General features: G+C 39.8%; 1 long non-coding RNA gene across 1 annotated transcript in view; it reads left to right on the forward strand.

The window, feature by feature from the left end:
• The window catches only part of LOC107707666 (uncharacterized), a 27465-nt gene that overhangs the window by 2199 nt on the left and 17656 nt on the right, over positions 1-7610 (forward strand). Inside the window, exons 2-3 of the long non-coding RNA XR_001636285.1 lie at positions 2569-2573; positions 6087-6092. This is a non-coding gene — a long non-coding RNA (uncharacterized LOC107707666). The remainder of the gene's footprint in view (positions 1-2568; positions 2574-6086; positions 6093-7610) is intronic.

The raw sequence follows: 7610 nt of genomic DNA on the forward strand, positions 1-7610 counted from the left end.
ATGCAACGCAACGCGTAAAAGACAGTATAAGTCATTATAATCTGTAATTATGTCCCCACTGGATGCAACAAATGCCTCGTTTGTAATGGGTTTTAATGTTTATGTCTCGTCGCTCCGGCCGGACACGGCATCAACAGTATGTGAGGGGCGTAACATTTCCGTCACACGCTTGAGGTATTCGGCCAATCACAACGCACTGGATTGCTGGCCAATCATAGCACACCTTGCTTTTCAGACCGATGAGCTTTGTAAAAATAGACGCGTTTCAGAAAGGCGGGGCATAGAGGAGAAACAATAATGTACAGTATGTGGATAATAATGTGTTTTTTAAACCTTAAATCACATAAACACATTTCAGTACACCAAATACACCAAATAATGTTCTTTTTAGCAACATCATATGACCCCTTTAATATTCTCCACACAGCAACATTCATATGTGTTTAGTCAGCTATGCATAAGCCTATGTAAAATACGGGATAAATCGAATGCGCATTGATTTGATACGGGACGCATCATTTTACCTTTATATGGGACAATACTGTATTTTACAGGATAGATGGCACTGTGACCTCAGGATGCCTAGTGACATGAAATCCTGTCAGATTTGACTATAAACCAAACAAGACAAAGCCAAATGTTGTGGTTTTAATTGGTCTGTTGTATGGGACCATTTTGAGAACTTGGAAAACAACATTGTGAGGTGGATGATTTGTTATCAACAACTGCCATATAACACCTCAATGTTGTGACACTTGTGCTGCAAACACCCTTAAGTAGATGATGGGCATACATCTGTGGTGGCGGTGAAGCATCTGGTGTACATAGACAAGGTGTGTATAAAATCCATCACATTAAATCTTCTGGGCCTCTAACTGAAAAAACTGCATACAATTTTAAACCCTCAAAGCCCAAAACGTTTTGACCAGCAGATGTCGCCAGAGTGTGGTGTTTCTAATGCTTCAAAACAGTGTATCATTTTGCAAAGCAGTTGGTTCAGTTGAATCACAGCTTTGAAAAAGGTTTGTTTCTCCCATCTCTACCAGTCTGACAGCAACAATTCAAAGAGGTTGTGGCCAGTGTGAGTGGAATCTGTGAGGAATTCACCTGCCCTCTTCCTCACTCACAAAGAGCAAGTGTTCTGGAGAGAGGGTGGGCAGGGGAGCGCCAATGATCCTCTCAGTAGTCTGGATTGTCCGCTGTAGACTTCTGATGTCTCATTTGGTAGCTGAACCAAACCAGCTAGTTGTAGATGAACACAGAACAGACTCAGTGATGGCCGAGTAGCATTGGGTGAGCAGCTCCTGGGGCAGGTTGAACTTTATTTGGTAAAGAAAGTACAATCTCTGCTGGGCCTTTTTCACAATGAACTCTCACTTCAGGTCCTGCGAGATGGCAGAGCCCAGGAACCTGAAGGACTGTCTTGCAACTACAACGTTGTCCATGATGGTGCTGGGAGGTTTCTCTCGAAGCTTCTCCACATTTTCACCACATTAGTCTATGAGAGAGAAGACTGACTGACCACATTTTGTTTGCATAAAATCAAAATGATCCAGATTCTCCTGTAAATGTGTTCTTGTGAAGCAAGAGGTCAGAGAATCTGTGACTTTGTGTCTGTCTCTGGAAGACAACGACAGTGAGCTGTGACTTTGAGTACAGTGCACATACGGGGACGTGGTGATGGAAATAAAGTGAGATGGCAGGAAAAAATCTATGTCAGCGCTTTTGCGTGCACTCACAAAACTTCTGCTTTTTCTCAGAAAAGTATATTTTCCCCCATGGAAAAATTTGTGTTCTCTTGCAAAAAGTTCTGTGAGCAGTGTTGCCAGATTGGATGGACGATTTCCAGCCCAAAAGCTCACAAAAACTCGCCCAAAAACCGCCCAAAACTTTAACTGTCAAAATAATGTGATGGAATATGTAAATTAAGGAGTTAAAATGGCCCTTATTAACCTTGAAACAAAATAATGACGTCAAAATAATATAACATTAGATAAATATCCCAGGTAAACGGATCAAATCGGGGCAAATAGCCTACATTAAAGAGAATTAGGCTACCGAACATGAATAAAATATGAAAGCAGACAATGTCAAAACGGCAATCAAGAAATTAACCGATATCCTCGAAACAACACATGCATCATTTTCAATGTCAGCAGTCAGAATAACCCAATTTAAATGCAAAACGTGCCCAATATAAGTAATAGGAAAAAGCAGCGTAATTAGCAGGTATTTCACACTTGTTCATGCACACACTATGACAGTCAAAACGGTGTCATTCATTGAAACATACTGCATTATAATCCGACAATTAAAAAATAAAATAAAAACAACAATAATGCGCTTACCTTCGTGTCGCTGTATAATTTTACACAGAACTAGAGAAAGCCTCTTGTTAAATTCCTATTGTAGAACATAATACAGAACTTTGCACAGTCAAACTAATCAAGTCTAGCGGTTTTCAAGGATTTATCGATCTGGACAGTTTAAAAGTTAAAAGACAGGATCGTATAAACCGACATAATTAGTTTTGGTTTTGATTCATTCAAGTGTGCTCTGATTTCGGAGTTGCAGTGATAGAGCTTTAGTGTCATCTCACTCCACAATAATTCACGTTTTGAGAGTTGAGTCACTCTCTCACTCTTTAACTTATATTGTAACGTTGTGATGACTGGCTGGAAGCAGTACATGTATAATTGGGCTTGTTTGTTAAACAATTAGCCTATGCAATTTATATGTTTGAAAACCGTCAAACTGACCCCAAACCAGCCCAAATTTTGTCCACCCGCCCAAGCCAATTTTTACCCACACAATTAAATTCAAAACCGTCCAATCTGGCAACACTGTCTGTGAGGGTTAGTATGCATGCAGATGGTTTGCACCTTGCCTTTAAATTTACTTCTGTTGTTCAGAGTGCTTGCTTAAGTGTAAGGGTAAGAGTAGATTTTGAAACCATGAAAAGAGGATGGTTCCTTCAAAAACTTTGGGTGCGAAGGACCCATCTGGAAGCATTTGGTACATTGATGGAATCTCAGCTGAGCTCAATAAATTTCCACATCTCATCTGAAAAGAATAGAAACAGCTCTTTGTACTGTAACGTTCCTTTTTGAGGGTTCACAATGTTTGGGGTGAGATGTCTCCAGCATGCCATCATGCATTTAGACCCAAATCTCCAGGTCAAGGCCAGACTGTGGAGTGATACTCCGTGCTCCAAACCAGGGGTTTGTGTGAGTGTGAAGGTGCTTGTCAGTGATTTGAGATGACAAGGACCTGGACCAGGAGCTGTACAACAGGTAGGGCTGGGTGGTTGTTGACTTGTGGGTTGTTCTAAACTGGAACATAAAAAAAGTTCACACAAGATGCTTAGTAACTACTAATTTGTAACTAACTCTGTACTTAATTTGTGCTATTTGTTCTTAAGGCAGAACATAGCTAGTAGATTGTAGTTTCTCAGTAAAGTAATGCACAAATTAAGATATTTTTGATGAATTCTGACCGTTCTCTGACCCTCCCATAGACAGCAATGTAATTACCACGCTTAAGGTCCAGAAACACAGCAAGGAGATCGGTAAAATAATCCATGTGACATCAGGGGTTCAACCGTAATTTTACGAAGCTACGAGAATACAAAAATAACGACTTTATTCAACAACTCGTCTCCTCCGCGTCACCCTGGCGCCATTTTGGAGAGTATCCACTGAACGTAAACTCCGATAAAAGTGACCGTTTATTAATTAACTCAGTGATTAACTTAGTTATGTAGTTATAATTGCTGGAGGCCAAATTATATAGGTCTGGGGTGATATTAATGCCAAGATACTTAAAACCTTCATGAGCATTTTTAAATGGGGTTTGGATGGGGGTGTAAGATGTTCTGATCCTTTAAGAAATAAAATCATAGATTTGAACTCATTTATTTTATAGTCTGAAAAAGATCCAAATGTTTTAATTAGGCTCAATAAACATGGTATAGATGTACTTAAATTGGATAGGAATAATATGTCATCAGCATATAAAGCTAATTTATTTTCAAGACCATCAATTGTAATCCCTGATATATCTTTATTTCTTTGTACTGCACTAGCCAAAGGTTCAATAGCTAATGTAAAAAGGAGCGGTGACAGGGGGCATCCCTGGCAAATCATCAAATGTTCAAATCATCATTTGGTCTCCACGTCTAAACTAGTCTTCACCTCTGACTGATCTGAACACATAAATGAGTCAGAGAGATCAAGTTCTTCTTCAAACGTATGAGCCTGTGCTCGTGTTACAACACAGGAATGAAATACCTTGGGAAACTCCTGAGTCAATAGCGCATTACATTTTGATACACATGGTATATCAACTACTTCAGAAAGACAAGACACCCTACTTCCGGCTAAATCATTACCAAGGATGAGAGAAATGCCCTTCAGTGGCAACTGAGATTGTACGGCTATTTTAACTAACCCAGTCACAGGATGAGAACGCAAATATATCTCGTGGAGCGGAACCCTAACTACCTCAAGTTCAATTCCTTGAACTAGGACATCTGAACCACAGCTGGACTGTGTCGAAAAAGGAAGTACATCTGTCAAGATGAACGACTGTGCCGCACCCGTATCTCTCAAAATGCGTACATGTTTATGCTCGGTGTCTAATTCAGAAAAGGAGTCTGTACCATCACACACAAATGGTTCAAAGGTGGGATCAAATCGCAAGCATAGACTCTGAAGAGTGGGTTACGCACAAAAGCAACACTTTTATGTGCGTTCTGTGCTTTCCTCTGGTTCTTACGTTGTAACGCAGGACATACAGCAATCAAATGACCCTTCTCACGACAGTAAAAACACTCACGAGAATCAGGACCCTGCTCATCATTCTGGCCAATCACAGTTTTAGGATTGTGATTACGTTCAGTGACACGACGAGAAGAACGTAAAGGAGAAAATACAATTTTGTGTGTAAGCACAAATTCATCTGCAAACATAGCAGCTTCGGTGAGTGATGTCACTTTTTGCTCATTCAAATTAACTACTATCTTTTCAGACACGCAATTCTTAAATTCCTCTACGAGGATTAACTCCTTAAGTTGCTCAAATGTGCTGATTTTACTTGCTGCACACCACTTCTCAAACAGAATAGTCTTTTCTCGGGCAAATTCAACAAGTTTGGCTGGAGGTTTTCATATGCTTTCTAAATTTTTGTCGACAGGCTTCTGGAACAAGCTCATAAGCTCTTAACACAGCGGACTTCATTACATCGTAATCTAGACTTTGTTCTAAAGTCAATGCCGAACATACCTCCTGCGCTTTACCCACTAGTTTACACTGTAAAAGTAAAGGCCAAATATTCTTGGGCCACTGCAAAGTAGCAGCGATACGTTCGACAACAGTGAAATAAGTATCGACTTCACTTTCTCTAAATGCAGGAACTAACGAAATTTGTCTGGAAATATCGAATTCAGTTTGACTCACCGGTGAAGTATACAATGCTGTGGGAAGAGGGGATGCAGTAACAGCCTGCACAGGAGTAGCATTTCCCTGCAATCCAGGAGAAGAAGGATGCCGTGTTTGACCAGACTTTTGCTCATTTTCCAGCTCTTTCAGCCGGATGTCTCTTTTTGTCTCAAGCTCCAGCGCTCGGACCTGCAAAAGCTGACTCTGGTACCGCTGTCGGGCTAACTCCACATCTAACTCCTTTAGTCGGATTGCTAGCATTTTCTCTTTTGGAGGGATTATCGGGATCTATGCGTATGTCCTCGTCAGACTTGAGCTCCATTTCTAAAGCTTCTAAGTCATCAGAAAACACTGGATTTGTTGCAACACCCGTTACCTCAGTTTCACCAGGTAAGATCCTTTGCTTTACCAACTCCTTGTGCAAGACCTCCTTAATCTCCCTCTTAAGCGCATTTCGAGGCATGACTATATAAAAAAAATCTGCAATTAACAATAAATCATCCTTCCGACACTTTTCAAACTGTTCCTCTGTAGGCGCAATCGTAAATTTTTCAAGTTCAAATTTCAACGTCATAGTAAACCCTAAACTTCCTCCCACACTAGATGAAAACCACCAGGCAAACACAAGAAAAAACAACTCTGCAAAAGCAGTGAGTACCCAAATACTCAATCTCATTCGGACGGACGAGTGAACGAGCTTCTAATTTCATCCGAACGGACGGACGAGCCCCCAATTCATGTTACGCCCCATCTAGGGGTAAAGGACGCAACATGAAAAGAGAGAGAGGAAGCGGGGATTCTTTTGAGGGTTTTCAATGAAACCAAAAAAAATAAAAAATACAATCATCAAATAAATAAATAGGGAATTTCCTTCAGGGGTTGACCAGGCCAAAATAATAAACAAAACTTCCTTATTTTAAGACCTCTTTCCTAAACCTAACCAAAATAAAAAAAAATAAAAAGTACAATATACACTAACCTAACTCCCTAACCAAAAACAGAGATCAAAAAGGTTACAATAAACAAACTGGCGTCAAACTCCTTACTTTCTCCCAACCCTCTATATTTACAATGATATACAACTATTTACAAGATCAGGCAAACAGAGTTAAAAGGAGAATCCAAATCCACGTCATAACAAGCAATCGGGTCAAAACCAAACAGTTCCTACTTACAAAAGTCGTATCTTTCTTAAAGATCAAACAATCCTCACTCTAAACAATCCACATTCAACTAAGAGAACACACACCCAAAACCCAACAACTCCCTTTCCTTTCCTTTCCTTTCCTTTCCTTTCCTTTCCTTTCCTTTCCTTTCCTTTCCTTTCCTTTCCTTTCCTTTCCTTTCCTTTGCTCTGCAGAAAGGAAGTGACATCAGGGCTTTTAAGGTGTGCCTTTTTTTTTTGAATGCACCAATCCAGATGGGCCAATCATTAGCCTGCAGGAGCCAATCAGCATCACACCTGGATACAGACACTTTCAAAACAAAAGAGAGACAGAAACGAGGAAATGCAAAACAAAGGGTTGTAACAAACAACTCCTGAGTTATGAAAGAACAACCTCTGAGCACGCCCCGTCTAGGGGTAAAGGACGCAACATGAAAAGAGAGAGAGGAAGTGGGGATTCTTTTAAGGGTTTTTAATGAAACCAAACAAAGAAAAGTACAATCATCAAAATAAATCAATGAATATGGAATTTCCTTCAGGAGTTGACCAGGCCAAAATAATAAACAAAACTTCCTTATTTTAAGACCTCTTTCCTAAACAAAATAGAATAAAATAAAAATACAATATACTAACCTAACTCCCTAACCAAAAAAACAGAGATCAAAAAGGTTACAATAAACAAAATGGCGTCAAACTCCTTACTTTCTCCCAACCCTCTATATTTACAATGATATACAACTATTTACAAGATCAGGCAAACAGAGTTAAAAGGAGAATCCAAATCCACGTCATAACAAGCAATCGGGTCAAAACCAAACAGTTCCTACTTACAAAAGTCGTATCTTTCTTAAAGATCAAACAATCCTCACTCTAAACAATCCACATTCAACTAAGAGAACACACACCCAAAACCCAACAACTCCCTTTCCTTTCCTTTCCTTTCCTTTCCTTTCCTTTCCTTTCCTTTCCTTTCCTTTCCTTTCCTTTCCTTTCCTTTCCTTTCCTTT

The sequence above is a fragment of the Sinocyclocheilus rhinocerous genome, unplaced genomic scaffold (assembly GCF_001515625.1).
Source record: "Sinocyclocheilus rhinocerous isolate Xijiao unplaced genomic scaffold, SAMN03320098_v1.1 scaffold955, whole genome shotgun sequence".
Classification (NCBI taxonomy): Eukaryota; Metazoa; Chordata; class Actinopteri; order Cypriniformes; family Cyprinidae; genus Sinocyclocheilus; species Sinocyclocheilus rhinocerous.